Raw genomic sequence first — 16246 nt, 5'->3', positions numbered from 1 at the left:
TACACCACTGCTGAAAGTCGAAGTAATGCAATACTGGTTTTCAGTGGTCTGTTCACATTCGAAGCCGAGGCTTTTTACAGGCTATCCACTCAACACTGGTCAGCTCTTCATTTTCGTGTCCCCACAATCCAGATTTCAGAAATCATTGCAATCTCCACTACAGAATGTTCCATTCATTCACTGCGAGTCTGGAGTTTATCTGATTCTCCACTCCCGCCTGGTTAACATTACACCACTTGTGAATGTCCAAGTAAGCCAATGCTGGTTTTCAGAGGCCTGTTCATACTCGCAGCCGTGCTGTTTAATTGACAATTCACTCCACCCTGTTCAGCTCTTCATTGTCCCACCACACTACCAGCCTTCAGAAATCTTTGTTATCTCCACTACAGAATGTTCCATTCATTCACTGCGAATCTGGAATTCATCTGACTCTCAACTCCACGCAGGTTTTCATTACACCACTGTTGAATGTCCAAGTAACCCAATGCTGGTTTTCAGCGGCCTGTTCATATTCGCAGCCCTGCTGTTTACTTGGCTATCGATTCAAGCCTGGTCAGCTCTTCATTTTCCTGTCCACACAACACAGGCTTCAGAAATCATTGGAATCTCCTCTACAGAATGTTCCATGCATTCACTGCGAATGTGGAATTCAACTGACTCTCCACTCCATGCAGGTTTTCCTTACACCACTGATGAATGTCCAAGTAACCCAATGCTGGTTTTCAGCTGCATGTTCACACTCGCAGCCATGCTATACAATTGGCTTTCCACTAAATCCTGATTAGTTCTTGATTTTCCTTCCACACGACCCAGCCTTCAGAAATCATTGGAATCTCCACTAGAGAATGTTCCATTCATTCACTGCGAATCTGGAATTCCTCTGAACCTCCACTCCCGGCAGGTTTTCGTTACACCACTGTTGAATGTCCAAGTAACCCAATGTTTTAAGTGTTTTCTTCACAAGCGCAGTGGTGCTGTTCAATTGGCTATCCACTCAACCCTGGCCAGCTCTACATTTTCCTGTCCACACCACAGAGACTGGAGAAATCATTGTTATCTCCACTACAGAATGTTCCATTCATTCACAGCGAATCTGGAATTCATCTGAATCTCCACTCCCGGCAGGTTTTCGTGACACCACTGGTAAATATCCAAGTAAGCCAATGCTGGTTTTAAGTGGCCTGCTCATACTCTCAGCCGTGCTGTTCAATTTGCTATCCACTCAACCCTCTTCAGCTCCATTTTCCTGTCCACATAACCCAAACTTCAGAAACAATTGGTATCTCCTCCACAGAATGTTCCATTCATTGACTGCAAATCTGAAATTCATCTAATTCTCAACTCCCGTCAGGTTTTCGTTACACCACTTGTGAATGTCCAATTAAGCCAAAGCTGGTTTTCAGTGGCCTGTACGAGACGTGCTGTTCATTTGGCTATCCATTCCACCCTGTTCAGCTCTACATTTTCGTGTCCACAAAACCCAGCCTTCAGAAATCATTGGAATCACCACTAGAGAATGTTCCATTCATTCACTGCGAATCTGGAATTCATCTGAATCTCCACTCCCGGCAGGTTTTCATTGCACCACTGCTGAATGTTCAAGTAACGCAATGATGGTTTTCAGCGGTCTATTCACACTCGAACCCGTGCTCTTCACGGTCTAGCGACTCAACACTGGTGAGTTCTTCTTTTTCCAGTTCAGACAATACAAACCTCAGAAACCATTGCAATCTACACTACAGAATGTTTCATTCATTCACGCGAATCTTGAATTCATCTTGTTCTCCACTCCCAGCAGGTTTTCGTTTCACCACTGGTGAATGTCCAAGCAACCCAAGGCTGGTTTCAGCTGCGTGTTAACACTCGCAGCCGTGCTGTTCAATTGGCTATCCAGTGAACGCTGGTTAGCTCTTGATTTTCCTTCCACACACCGAGCCTTCAGAAATCATTCTTATCTCCACTTCAGAATGTTCCATTCGTTCCCTGCGAATCTGGAATTCCTCTGACTCTCCACACCAGGCAGATTTTCCTAACAACACTGGTGAATGACCAGGTAATCCAATGCTGGTTTTCAGCGGCTGTTCACACTCACAGCCTTGCTGTTCAATTGGCAATCCAGTCAAACCTAGTCAGCTCTTCATTTTCCTGTCCACACAACCCAGCGTTCAGAAATCATTGGAATCTCTACTACAGAAATTTCCATTCATTCACTGTGAATCTGGAAATAATCTGAATCTGCATTCCAGGAAGGCTTTCGTTACACCACTGATGAATGTCCAAGTAATGCAATGCTGCTTCTTAGTGGTCTGTTCACACTCGAAACCGTGCTGTTCACTGGCTATCCACTCAACATTGGTCAGCTCTTCAATATCCTGTCCAGACTATCCAGATTTCTAAATCTTGGCAATCTCCACTACAGAATGTTCCATTCAATCACGCGAATCTGGAATTCATCAGAGTCTCCACTCCCGGCAGGTTTTCGTGACACCACTGGTATATGTCCAAGGAAGCCAATGCTGGTTTTAAGCCGCCTGCTTATACTCTCAGCCGTGCTGTTCAATTTGCTATCCACCCAACCCTATTCAGCTCTACATTTTCCTGTCCTCATAACCCAACCTTCAGAAATAATTGGTATCTCCTCCACAGAATGTTCCGTTCATTCACTGCGAATCTTAAATTCATCTGACTCTCAACTCCCGGCGGGTTATCGTTACACCACTTGTGAATGTCCAAGTAAGCCAATGCTGGTTTTCAGTGGCCTGTTCATACTAAGAGACGTGCTGTTCATTTGGCTATCCACTCCACCCTGTTCAGCTCTACATTTTCGTGTCCACAAAACCCAGCCTTCAGAAATCATTGGAATCACCACTAGAGAATGTTCCATTCATTCACTGCGAATCTGGAATTCATCTGAACCTCCACTCCCGGCAGGTTTTCGTTACACCACTGGTGAATGTCCAAGTAACTCAATACTGGTTTTCAGAGGCATGTTCAACTCGCAGAAGTGCTGTTCAATGGGCTATCCACTCAATATTGGTCAGCTCTTCATTTTCCTCTCCACACAAACCAGCCTTCAGAAATCATTGGGATCTCCACTACAGACTGTTCCATTCATTCACTGCGATTCTGCAATTCATCTGACTCTCCGCTCCAGGCAGGTTTTCATTACAGCACTGGTGAATGACCAAGTAATCCAATGCTGGTTTTCAGCCGCCTTTTCACACTCGCAGTGTGCTGTTCAATTGTCTATCCACTCAAACCTGGTCAGCCTTTCATTTTCTTTTCCACAATATCAGACTTCAGAAATCATTGGAATCGCCAGTACAGAATGTACCATTCATTCACTGCCAATCTGGAATTCATCTGAATCCGCACTCCAGGTAGGCTTTCATTACACCACTTATGAATGTCCAAGTAACACAATGCTGGTTTTCAGCGGTCTGTTCACACTCTAAGCCCTGCTTTTTACTGGGTATCCACACAACTGTGGTCAGCTCTTCATTTTCATGTCCAAACAATCCAGACTTGAGAAATCATTGCAATCTCCAGTACAGAATGTTCCATTCATTCACTGCGAATCTGGAATTCAACTGAATCTCCACTACCTGCAGATTTATCTTACACCACTTGTGAATGTCCAAGTAAAACAATGCTGGTTTTCAGAGGCCTGTTCATGTTCGCAGTCGTGCTGTTCAATTGGCTATCCACTCAACCTGTTTTGCTCCTCATTTTCCTGTGCACACAACCCAGCCTTCAGAAATCATTGTAATCTCCACTACAGGATGTTCCATTCATTCACTGGGAATCTGGAATTCATCTGAATCTGCACTCCACGCAGGCTTTCGTTACACCACTGCTGAAAGTCGAAGTAATGCAATACTGGTTTTCAGTGGTCTGTTCACATTCGAAGCCGAGGCTTTTTACAGGCTATCCACTCAACACTGGTCAGCTCTTCATTTTCGTGTCCCCACAATCCAGATTTCAGAAATCATTGCAATCTCCACTACAGAATGTTCCATTCATTCACTGCGAGTCTGGAGTTTATCTGATTCTCCACTCCCGCCTGGTTAACATTACACCACTTGTGAATGTCCAAGTAAGCCAATGCTGGTTTTCAGAGGCCTGTTCATACTCGCAGCCGTGCTGTTTAATTGACAATTCACTCCACCCTGTTCAGCTCTTCATTGTCCCACCACACTACCAGCCTTCAGAAATCTTTGTTATCTCCACTACAGAATGTTCCATTCATTCACTGCGAATCTGGAATTCATCTGACTCTCAACTCCACGCAGGTTTTCATTACACCACTGTTGAATGTCCAAGTAACCCAATGCTGGTTTTCAGCGGCCTGTTCATATTCGCAGCCCTGCTGTTTACTTGGCTATCGATTCAAGCCTGGTCAGCTCTTCATTTTCCTGTCCACACAACACAGGCTTCAGAAATCATTGGAATCTCCTCTACAGAATGTTCCATGCATTCACTGCGAATGTGGAATTCAACTGACTCTCCACTCCATGCAGGTTTTCCTTACACCACTGATGAATGTCCAAGTAACCCAATGCTGGTTTTCAGCTGCATGTTCACACTCGCAGCCATGCTATACAATTGGCTTTCCACTAAATCCTGATTAGTTCTTGATTTTCCTTCCACACGACCCAGCCTTCAGAAATCATTGGAATCTCCACTAGAGAATGTTCCATTCATTCACTGCGAATCTGGAATTCCTCTGAACCTCCACTCCCGGCAGGTTTTCGTTACACCACTGTTGAATGTCCAAGTAACCCAATGTTTTAAGTGTTTTCTTCACAAGCGCAGTGGTGCTGTTCAATTGGCTATCCACTCAACCCTGGCCAGCTCTACATTTTCCTGTCCACACCACAGAGACTGGAGAAATCATTGTTATCTCCACTACAGAATGTTCCATTCATTCACAGCGAATCTGGAATTCATCTGAATCTCCACTCCCGGCAGGTTTTCGTGACACCACTGGTAAATATCCAAGTAAGCCAATGCTGGTTTTAAGTGGCCTGCTCATACTCTCAGCCGTGCTGTTCAATTTGCTATCCACTCAACCCTCTTCAGCTCCATTTTCCTGTCCACATAACCCAAACTTCAGAAACAATTGGTATCTCCTCCACAGAATGTTCCATTCATTGACTGCAAATCTGAAATTCATCTAATTCTCAACTCCCGTCAGGTTTTCGTTACACCACTTGTGAATGTCCAATTAAGCCAAAGCTGGTTTTCAGTGGCCTGTACGAGACGTGCTGTTCATTTGGCTATCCATTCCACCCTGTTCAGCTCTACATTTTCGTGTCCACAAAACCCAGCCTTCAGAAATCATTGGAATCACCACTAGAGAATGTTCCATTCATTCACTGCGAATCTGGAATTCATCTGAATCTCCACTCCCGGCAGGTTTTCATTGCACCACTGCTGAATGTTCAAGTAACGCAATGATGGTTTTCAGCGGTCTATTCACACTCGAACCCGTGCTGTTCACGGTCTAGCGACTCAACACTGGTGAGTTCTTCTTTTTCCAGTTCAGACAATACAAACCCCAGAAACCATTGCAATCTACACTACAGAATGTTTCATTCATTCACGCGAATCTTGAATTCATCTTGTTCTCCACTCCCAGCAGGTTTTCGTTTCACCACTGGTGAATGTCCAAGCAACCCAAGGCTGGTTTCAGCTGCGTGTTAACACTCGCAGCCGTGCTGTTCAATTGGCTATCCAGTGAACGCTGGTTAGCTCTTGATTTTCCTTCCACACACCGAGCCTTCAGAAATCATTCTTATCTCCACTTCAGAATGTTCCATTCGTTCCCTGCGAATCTGGAATTCCTCTGACTCTCCACACCAGGCAGATTTTCCTAACAACACTGGTGAATGACCAGGTAATCCAATGCTGGTTTTCAGCGGCTGTTCACACTCACAGCCTTGCTGTTCAATTGGCAATCCAGTCAAACCTAGTCAGCTCTTCATTTTCCTGTCCACACAACCCAGCGTTCAGAAATCATTGGAATCTCTACTACAGAAATTTCCATTCATTCACTGTGAATCTGGAAATAATCTGAATCTGCATTCCAGGAAGGCTTTCGTTACACCACTGATGAATGTCCAAGTAATGCAATGCTGCTTCTTAGTGGTCTGTTCACACTCGAAACCGTGCTGTTCACTGGCTATCCACTCAACATTGGTCAGCTCTTCAATATCCTGTCCAGACTATCCAGATTTCTAAATCTTGGCAATCTCCACTACAGAATGTTCCATTCAATCACGCGAATCTGGAATTCATCAGAGTCTCCACTCCCGGCAGGTTTTCGTGACACCACTGGTATATGTCCAAGGAAGCCAATGCTGGTTTTAAGCCGCCTGCTTATACTCTCAGCTGTGCTGTTCAATTTGCTATCCACCCAACCCTATTCAGCTCTACATTTTCCTGTCCTCATAACCCAACCTTCAGAAATAATTGGTATCTCCTCCACAGAATGTTCCGTTCATTCACTGCGAATCTTAAATTCATCTGACTCTCAACTCCCGGCGGGTTATCGTTACACCACTTGTGAATGTCCAAGTAAGCCAATGCTGGTTTTCAGTGGCCTGTTCATACTAAGAGACGTGCTGTTCATTTGGCTATCCACTCCACCCTGTTCAGCTCTACATTTTCGTGTCCACAAAACCCAGCCTTCAGAAATCATTGGAATCACCACTAGAGAATGTTCCATTCATTCACTGCGAATCTGGAATTCATCTGAACCTCCACTCCCGGCAGGTTTTCGTTACACCACTGGTGAATGTCCAAGTAACTCAATACTGGTTTTCAGAGGCATGTTCAACTCGCAGAAGTGCTGTTCAATGGGCTATCCACTCAATATTGGTCAGCTCTTCATTTTCCTCTCCACACAAACCAGCCTTCAGAAATCATTGGGATCTCCACTACAGACTGTTCCATTCATTCACTGCGATTCTGCAATTCATCTGACTCTCCGCTCCAGGCAGGTTTTCATTACAGCACTGGTGAATGACCAAGTAATCCAATGCTGGTTTTCAGCCGCCTTTTCACACTCGCAGTGTGCTGTTCAATTGTCTATCCACTCAAACCTGGTCAGCCTTTCATTTTCTTTTCCACAATATCAGACTTCAGAAATCATTGGAATCGCCAGTACAGAATGTACCATTCATTCACTGCCAATCTGGAATTCATCTGAATCCGCACTCCAGGTAGGCTTTCATTACACCACTTATGAATGTCCAAGTAACACAATGCTGGTTTTCAGCGGTCTGTTCACACTCTAAGCCCTGCTTTTTACTGGGTATCCACACAACTGTGGTCAGCTCTTCATTTTCATGTCCAAACAATCCAGACTTGAGAAATCATTGCAATCTCCAGTACAGAATGTTCCATTCATTCACTGCGAATCTGGAATTCAACTGAATCTCCACTACCTGCAGATTTATCTTACACCACTTGTGAATGTCCAAGTAAAACAATGCTGGTTTTCAGAGGCCTGTTCATGTTCGCAGTCGTGCTGTTCAATTGGCTATCCACTCAACCTGTTTTGCTCCTCATTTTCCTGTGCACACAACCCAGCCTTCAGAAATCATTGTAATCTCCACTACAGGATGTTCCATTCATTCACTGGGAATCTGGAATTCATCTGAATCTGCACTCCACGCAGGCTTTCGTTACACCACTGCTGAAAGTCGAAGTAATGCAATACTGGTTTTCAGTGGTCTGTTCACATTCGAAGCCGAGGCTTTTTACAGGCTATCCACTCAACACTGGTCAGCTCTTCATTTTCGTGTCCCCACAATCCAGATTTCAGAAATCATTGCAATCTCCACTACAGAATGTTCCATTCATTCACTGCGAGTCTGGAGTTTATCTGATTCTCCACTCCCGCCTGGTTAACATTACACCACTTGTGAATGTCCAAGTAAGCCAATGCTGGTTTTCAGAGGCCTGTTCATACTCGCAGCCGTGCTGTTTAATTGACAATTCACTCCACCCTGTTCAGCTCTTCATTGTCCCACCACACTACCAGCCTTCAGAAATCTTTGTTATCTCCACTACAGAATGTTCCATTCATTCACTGCGAATCTGGAATTCATCTGACTCTCAACTCCACGCAGGTTTTCATTACACCACTGTTGAATGTCCAAGTAACCCAATGCTGGTTTTCAGCGGCCTGTTCATATTCGCAGCCCTGCTGTTTACTTGGCTATCGATTCAAGCCTGGTCAGCTCTTCATTTTCCTGTCCACACAACACAGGCTTCAGAAATCATTGGAATCTCCTCTACAGAATGTTCCATTCATTCACTGCGAATGTGGAATTCAACTGACTCTCCACTCCATGCAGGTTTTCCTTACACCACTGATGAATGTCCAAGTAACCCAATGCTGGTTTTCAGCTGCATGTTCACACTCGCAGCCATGCTATACAATTGGCTTTCCACTAAATCCTGATTAGTTCTTGATTTTCCTTCCACACGACCCAGCCTTCAGAAATCATTGGAATCTCCACTAGAGAATGTTCCATTCATTCACTGCGAATCTGGAATTCCTCTGAACCTCCACTCCCGGCAGGTTTTCGTTACACCACTGTTGAATGTCCAAGTAACCCAATGTTTTAAGTGTTTTCTTCACAAGCGCAGTGGTGCTGTTCAATTGGCTATCCACTCAACCCTGGCCAGCTCTACATTTTCCTGTCCACACCACAGAGACTGGAGAAATCATTGTTATCTCCACTACAGAATGTTCCATTCATTCACAGCGAATCTGGAATTCATCTGAATCTCCACTCCCGGCAGGTTTTCGTGACACCACTGGTAAATATCCAAGTAAGCCAATGCTGGTTTTAAGTGGCCTGCTCATACTCTCAGCCGTGCTGTTCAATTTGCTATCCACTCAACCCTCTTCAGCTCCATTTTCCTGTCCACATAACCCAAACTTCAGAAACAATTGGTATCTCCTCCACAGAATGTTCCATTCATTGACTGCAAATCTGAAATTCATCTAATTCTCAACTCCCGTCAGGTTTTCGTTACACCACTTGTGAATGTCCAATTAAGCCAAAGCTGGTTTTCAGTGGCCTGTTCTTACTACGAGACGTGCTGTTCATTTGGCTATCCATTCCACCCTGTTCAGCTCTACATTTTCGTGTCCACAAAACCCAGCCTTCAGAAATCATTGGAATCACCACTAGAGAATGTTCCATTCATTCACTGCGAATCTGGAATTCATCTGAATCTCCACTCCCGGCAGGTTTTCATTGCACCACTGCTGAATGTTCAAGTAACGCAATGATGGTTTTCAGCGGTCTATTCACACTCGAACCCGTGCTGTTCACGGTCTAGCGACTCAACACTGGTGAGTTCTTCTTTTTCCAGTTCAGACAATACAAACCTCAGAAACCATTGCAATCTACACTACAGAATGTTTCATTCATTCAGGCGAATCTTGAATTCATCTTGTTCTCCACTCCCAGCAGGTTTTCGTTTCACCACTGGTGAATGTCCAAGCAACCCAAGGCTGGTTTCAGCTGCGTGTTAACACTCGCAGCCGTGCTGTTCAATTGGCTATCCAGTGAACGCTGGTTAGCTCTTGATTTTCCTTCCACACACCGAGCCTTCAGAAATCATTCTTATCTCCACTTCAGAATGTTCCATTCGTTCCCTGCGAATCTGGAATTCCTCTGACTCTCCACACCAGGCAGATTTTCCTAACAACACTGGTGAATGACCAGGTAATCCAATGCTGGTTTTCAGCGGCTGTTCACACTCACAGCCTTGCTGTTCAATTGGCAATCCAGTCAAACCTAGTCAGCTCTTCATTTTCCTGTCCACACAACCCAGCGTTCAGAAATCATTGGAATCTCTACTACAGAAATTTCCATTCATTCACTGTGAATCTGGAAATAATCTGAATCTGCATTCCAGGAAGGCTTTCGTTACACCACTGATGAATGTCCAAGTAATGCAATGCTGCTTCTTAGTGGTCTGTTCACACTCGAAACCGTGCTGTTCACTGGCTATCCACTCAACATTGGTCAGCTCTTCAATATCCTGTCCAGACTATCCAGATTTCTAAATCTTGGCAATCTCCACTACAGAATGTTCCATTCAATCACGCGAATCTGGAATTCATCAGAGTCTCCACTCCCGGCAGGTTTTCGTGACACCACTGGTATATGTCCAAGGAAGCCAATGCTGGTTTTAAGCCGCCTGCTTATACTCTCAGCTGTGCTGTTCAATTTGCTATCCACCCAACCCTATTCAGCTCTACATTTTCCTGTCCTCATAACCCAACCTTCAGAAATAATTGGTATCTCCTCCACAGAATGTTCCGTTCATTCACTGCGAATCTTAAATTCATCTGACTCTCAACTCCCGGCGGGTTATCGTTACACCACTTGTGAATGTCCAAGTAAGCCAATGCTGGTTTTCAGTGGCCTGTTCATACTAAGAGACGTGCTGTTCATTTGGCTATCCACTCCACCCTGTTCAGCTCTACATTTTCGTGTCCACAAAACCCAGCCTTCAGAAATCATTGGAATCACCACTAGAGAATGTTCCATTCATTCACTGCGAATCTGGAATTCATCTGAACCTCCACTCCCGGCAGGTTTTCGTTACACCACTGGTGAATGTCCAAGTAACTCAATACTGGTTTTCAGAGGCATGTTCAACTCGCAGAAGTGCTGTTCAATGGGCTATCCACTCAATATTGGTCAGCTCTTCATTTTCCTCTCCACACAAACCAGCCTTCAGAAATCATTGGGATCTCCACTACAGACTGTTCCATTCATTCACTGCGATTCTGCAATTCATCTGACTCTCCGCTCCAGGCAGGTTTTCATTACAGCACTGGTGAATGACCAAGTAATCCAATGCTGGTTTTCAGCCGCCTTTTCACACTCGCAGTGTGCTGTTCAATTGTCTATCCACTCAAACCTGGTCAGCCTTTCATTTTCTTTTCCACAATATCAGACTTCAGAAATCATTGGAATCGCCAGTACAGAATGTTCCATTCATTCACTGCCAATCTGGAATTCATCTGAATCTGCACTCCAGGTAGGCTTTCATTACACCACTTATGAATGTCCAAGTAACACAATGCTGGTTTTCAGCGGTCTGTTCACACTCTAAGCCCTGCTTTTTACTGGGTATCCACACAACTGTGGTCAGCTCTTCATTTTCATGTCCAAACAATCCAGACTTGAGAAATCATTGCAATCTCCAGTACAGAATGTTCCATTCATTCACTGCGAATCTGGAATTCAACTGAATCTCCACTACCTGCAGATTTATCTTACACCACTTGTGAATGTCCAAGTAAAACAATGCTGGTTTTCAGAGGCCTGTTCATGTTCGCAGTCGTGCTGTTCAATTGGCTATCCACTCAACCTGTTTTGCTCCTCATTTTCCTGTGCACACAACCCAGCCTTCAGAAATCATTGTAATCTCCACTACAGGATGTTCCATTCATTCACTGGGAATCTGGAATTCATCTGAATCTGCACTCCACGCAGGCTTTCGTTACACCACTGCTGAAAGTCGAAGTAATGCAATACTGGTTTTCAGTGGTCTGTTCACATTCGAAGCCGAGGCTTTTTACAGGCTATCCACTCAACACTGGTCAGCTCTTCATTTTCGTGTCCCCACAATCCAGATTTCAGAAATCATTGCAATCTCCACTACAGAATGTTCCATTCATTCACTGCGAGTCTGGAGTTTATCTGATTCTCCACTCCCGCCTGGTTAACATTACACCACTTGTGAATGTCCAAGTAAGCCAATGCTGGTTTTCAGAGGCCTGTTCATACTCGCAGCCGTGCTGTTTAATTGACAATTCACTCCACCCTGTTCAGCTCTTCATTGTCCCACCACACTACCAGCCTTCAGAAATCTTTGTTATCTCCACTACAGAATGTTCCATTCATTCACTGCGAATCTGGAATTCATCTGACTCTCAACTCCACGCAGGTTTTCATTACACCACTGTTGAATGTCCAAGTAACCCAATGCTGGTTTTCAGCGGCCTGTTCATATTCGCAGCCCTGCTGTTTACTTGGCTATCGATTCAAGCCTGGTCAGCTCTTCATTTTCCTGTCCACACAACACAGGCTTCAGAAATCATTGGAATCTCCTCTACAGAATGTTCCATGCATTCACTGCGAATGTGGAATTCAACTGACTCTCCACTCCATGCAGGTTTTCCTTACACCACTGATGAATGTCCAAGTAACCCAATGCTGGTTTTCAGCTGCATGTTCACACTCGCAGCCATGCTATACAATTGGCTTTCCACTAAATCCTGATTAGTTCTTGATTTTCCTTCCACACGACCCAGCCTTCAGAAATCATTGGAATCTCCACTAGAGAATGTTCCATTCATTCACTGCGAATCTGGAATTCCTCTGAACCTCCACTCCCGGCAGGTTTTCGTTACACCACTGTTGAATGTCCAAGTAACCCAATGTTTTAAGTGTTTTCTTCACAAGCGCAGTGGTGCTGTTCAATTGGCTATCCACTCAACCCTGGCCAGCTCTACATTTTCCTGTCCACACCACAGAGACTGGAGAAATCATTGTTATCTCCACTACAGAATGTTCCATTCATTCACAGCGAATCTGGAATTCATCTGAATCTCCACTCCCGGCAGGTTTTCGTGACACCACTGGTAAATATCCAAGTAAGCCAATGCTGGTTTTAAGTGGCCTGCTCATACTCTCAGCCGTGCTGTTCAATTTGCTATCCACTCAACCCTCTTCAGCTCCATTTTCCTGTCCACATAACCCAAACTTCAGAAACAATTGGTATCTCCTCCACAGAATGTTCCATTCATTGACTGCAAATCTGAAATTCATCTAATTCTCAACTCCCGTCAGGTTTTCGTTACACCACTTGTGAATGTCCAATTAAGCCAAAGCTGGTTTTCAGTGGCCTGTTCTTACTACGAGACGTGCTGTTCATTTGGCTATCCATTCCACCCTGTTCAGCTCTACATTTTCGTGTCCACAAAACCCAGCCTTCAGAAATCATTGGAATCACCACTAGAGAATGTTCCATTCATTCACTGCGAATCTGGAATTCATCTGAATCTCCACTCCCGGCAGGTTTTCATTGCACCACTGCTGAATGTTCAAGTAACGCAATGATGGTTTTCAGCGGTCTATTCACACTCGAACCCGTGCTGTTCACGGTCTAGCGACTCAACACTGGTGAGTTCTTCTTTTTCCAGTTCAGACAATACAAACCTCAGAAACCATTGCAATCTACACTACAGAATGTTTCATTCATTCACGCGAATCTTGAATTCATCTTGTTCTCCACTCCCAGCAGGTTTTCGTTTCACCACTGGTGAATGTCCAAGCAACCCAAGGCTGGTTTCAGCTGCGTGTTAACACTCGCAGCCGTGCTGTTCAATTGGCTATCCAGTGAACGCTGGTTAGCTCTTGATTTTCCTTCCACACACCGAGCCTTCAGAAATCATTCTTATCTCCACTTCAGAATGTTCCATTCGTTCCCTGCGAATCTGGAATTCCTCTGACTCTCCACACCAGGCAGATTTTCCTAACAACACTGGTGAATGACCAGGTAATCCAATGCTGGTTTTCAGCGGCTGTTCACACTCACAGCCTTGCTGTTCAATTGGCAATCCAGTCAAACCTAGTCAGCTCTTCATTTTCCTGTCCACACAACCCAGCGTTCAGAAATCATTGGAATCTCTACTACAGAAATTTCCATTCATTCACTGTGAATCTGGAAATAATCTGAATCTGCATTCCAGGAAGGCTTTCGTTACACCACTGATGAATGTCCAAGTAATGCAATGCTGCTTCTTAGTGGTCTGTTCACACTCGAAACCGTGCTGTTCACTGGCTATCCACTCAACATTGGTCAGCTCTTCAATATCCTGTCCAGACTATCCAGATTTCTAAATCTTGGCAATCTCCACTACAGAATGTTCCATTCAATCACGCGAATCTGGAATTCATCAGAGTCTCCACTCCCGGCAGGTTTTCGTGACACCACTGGTATATGTCCAAGGAAGCCAATGCTGGTTTTAAGCCGCCTGCTTATACTCTCAGCTGTGCTGTTCAATTTGCTATCCACCCAACCCTATTCAGCTCTACATTTTCCTGTCCTCATAACCCAACCTTCAGAAATAATTGGTATCTCCTCCACAGAATGTTCCGTTCATTCACTGCGAATCTTAAATTCATCTGACTCTCAACTCCCGGCGGGTTATCGTTACACCACTTGTGAATGTCCAAGTAAGCCAATGCTGGTTTTCAGTGGCCTGTTCATACTAAGAGACGTGCTGTTCATTTGGCTATCCACTCCACCCTGTTCAGCTCTACATTTTCGTGTCCACAAAACCCAGCCTTCAGAAATCATTGGAATCACCACTAGACAATGTTCCATTCATTCACTGCGAATCTGGAATTCATCTGAACCTCCACTCCCGGCAGGTTTTCGTTACACCACTGGTGAATGTCCAAGTAACTCAATACTGGTTTTCAGAGGCATGTTCAACTCGCAGAAGTGCTGTTCAATGGGCTATCCACTCAATATTGGTCAGCTCTTCATTTTCCTCTCCACACAAACCAGCCTTCAGAAATCATTGGGATCTCCACTACAGACTGTTCCATTCATTCACTGCGATTCTGCAATTCATCTGACTCTCCGCTCCAGGCAGGTTTTCATTACAGCACTGGTGAATGACCAAGTAATCCAATGCTGGTTTTCAGCCGCCTTTTCACACTCGCAGTGTGCTGTTCAATTGTCTATCCACTCAAACCTGGTCAGCCTTTCATTTTCTTTTCCACAATATCAGACTTCAGAAATCATTGGAATCGCCAGTACAGAATGTTCCATTCATTCACTGCCAATCTGGAATTCATCTGAATCTGCACTCCAGGTAGGCTTTCATTACACCACTTATGAATGTCCAAGTAACACAATGCTGGTTTTCAGCGGTCTGTTCACACTCTAAGCCCTGCTTTTTACTGGGTATCCACACAACTGTGGTCAGCTCTTCATTTTCATGTCCAAACAATCCAGACTTGAGAAATCATTGCAATCTCCAGTACAGAATGTTCCATTCATTCACTGCGAATCTGGAATTCAACTGAATCTCCACTACCTGCAGATTTATCTTACACCACTTGTGAATGTCCAAGTAAAACAATGCTGGTTTTCAGAGGCCTGTTCATGTTCGCAGTCGTGCTGTTCAATTGGCTATCCACTCAACCTGTTTTGCTCCTCATTTTCCTGTGCACACAACCCAGCCTTCAGAAATCATTGTAATCTCCACTACAGGATGTTCCATTCATTCACTGGGAATCTGGAATTCATCTGAATCTGCACTCCACGCAGGCTTTCGTTACACCACTGCTGAAAGTCGAAGTAATGCAATACTGGTTTTCAGTGGTCTGTTCACATTCGAAGCCGAGGCTTTTTACAGGCTATCCACTCAACACTGGTCAGCTCTTCATTTTCGTGTCCCCACAATCCAGATTTCAGAAATCATTGCAATCTCCACTACAGAATGTTCCATTCATTCACTGCGAGTCTGGAGTTTATCTGATTCTCCACTCCCGCCTGGTTAACATTACACCACTTGTGAATGTCCAAGTAAGCCAATGCTGGTTTTCAGAGGCCTGTTCATACTCGCAGCCGTGCTGTTTAATTGACAATTCACTCCACCCTGTTCAGCTCTTCATTGTCCCACCACACTACCAGCCTTCAGAAATCTTTGTTATCTCCACTACAGAATGTTCCATTCATTCACTGCGAATCTGGAATTCATCTGACTCTCAACTCCACGCAGGTTTTCATTACACCACTGTTGAATGTCCAAGTAACCCAATGCTGGTTTTCAGCGGCCTGTTCATATTCGCAGCCCTGCTGTTTACTTGGCTATCGATTCAAGCCTGGTCAGCTCTTCATTTTCCTGTCCACACAACACAGGCTTCAGAAATCATTGGAATCTCCTCTACAGAATGTTCCATTCATTCACTGCGAATGTGGAATTCAACTGACTCTCCACTCCATGCAGGTTTTCCTTACACCACTGATGAATGTCCAAGTAACCCAATGCTGGTTTTCAGCTGCATGTTCACACTCGCAGCCATGCTATACAATTGGCTTTCCACTAAATCCTGATTAGTTCTTGATTTTCCTTCCACACGACCCAGCCTTCAGAAATCATTGGAATCTCCACTAGAGAATG

Source organism: Sorex fumeus, unplaced genomic scaffold, assembly GCF_029834395.1.
Source record: "Sorex fumeus unplaced genomic scaffold, SorFum_2.1 ptg000139l, whole genome shotgun sequence".
NCBI classification, from domain to species: Eukaryota; Metazoa; Chordata; class Mammalia; order Eulipotyphla; family Soricidae; genus Sorex; species Sorex fumeus.
Note: the sequence above shows the minus strand (reverse complement) of the source record.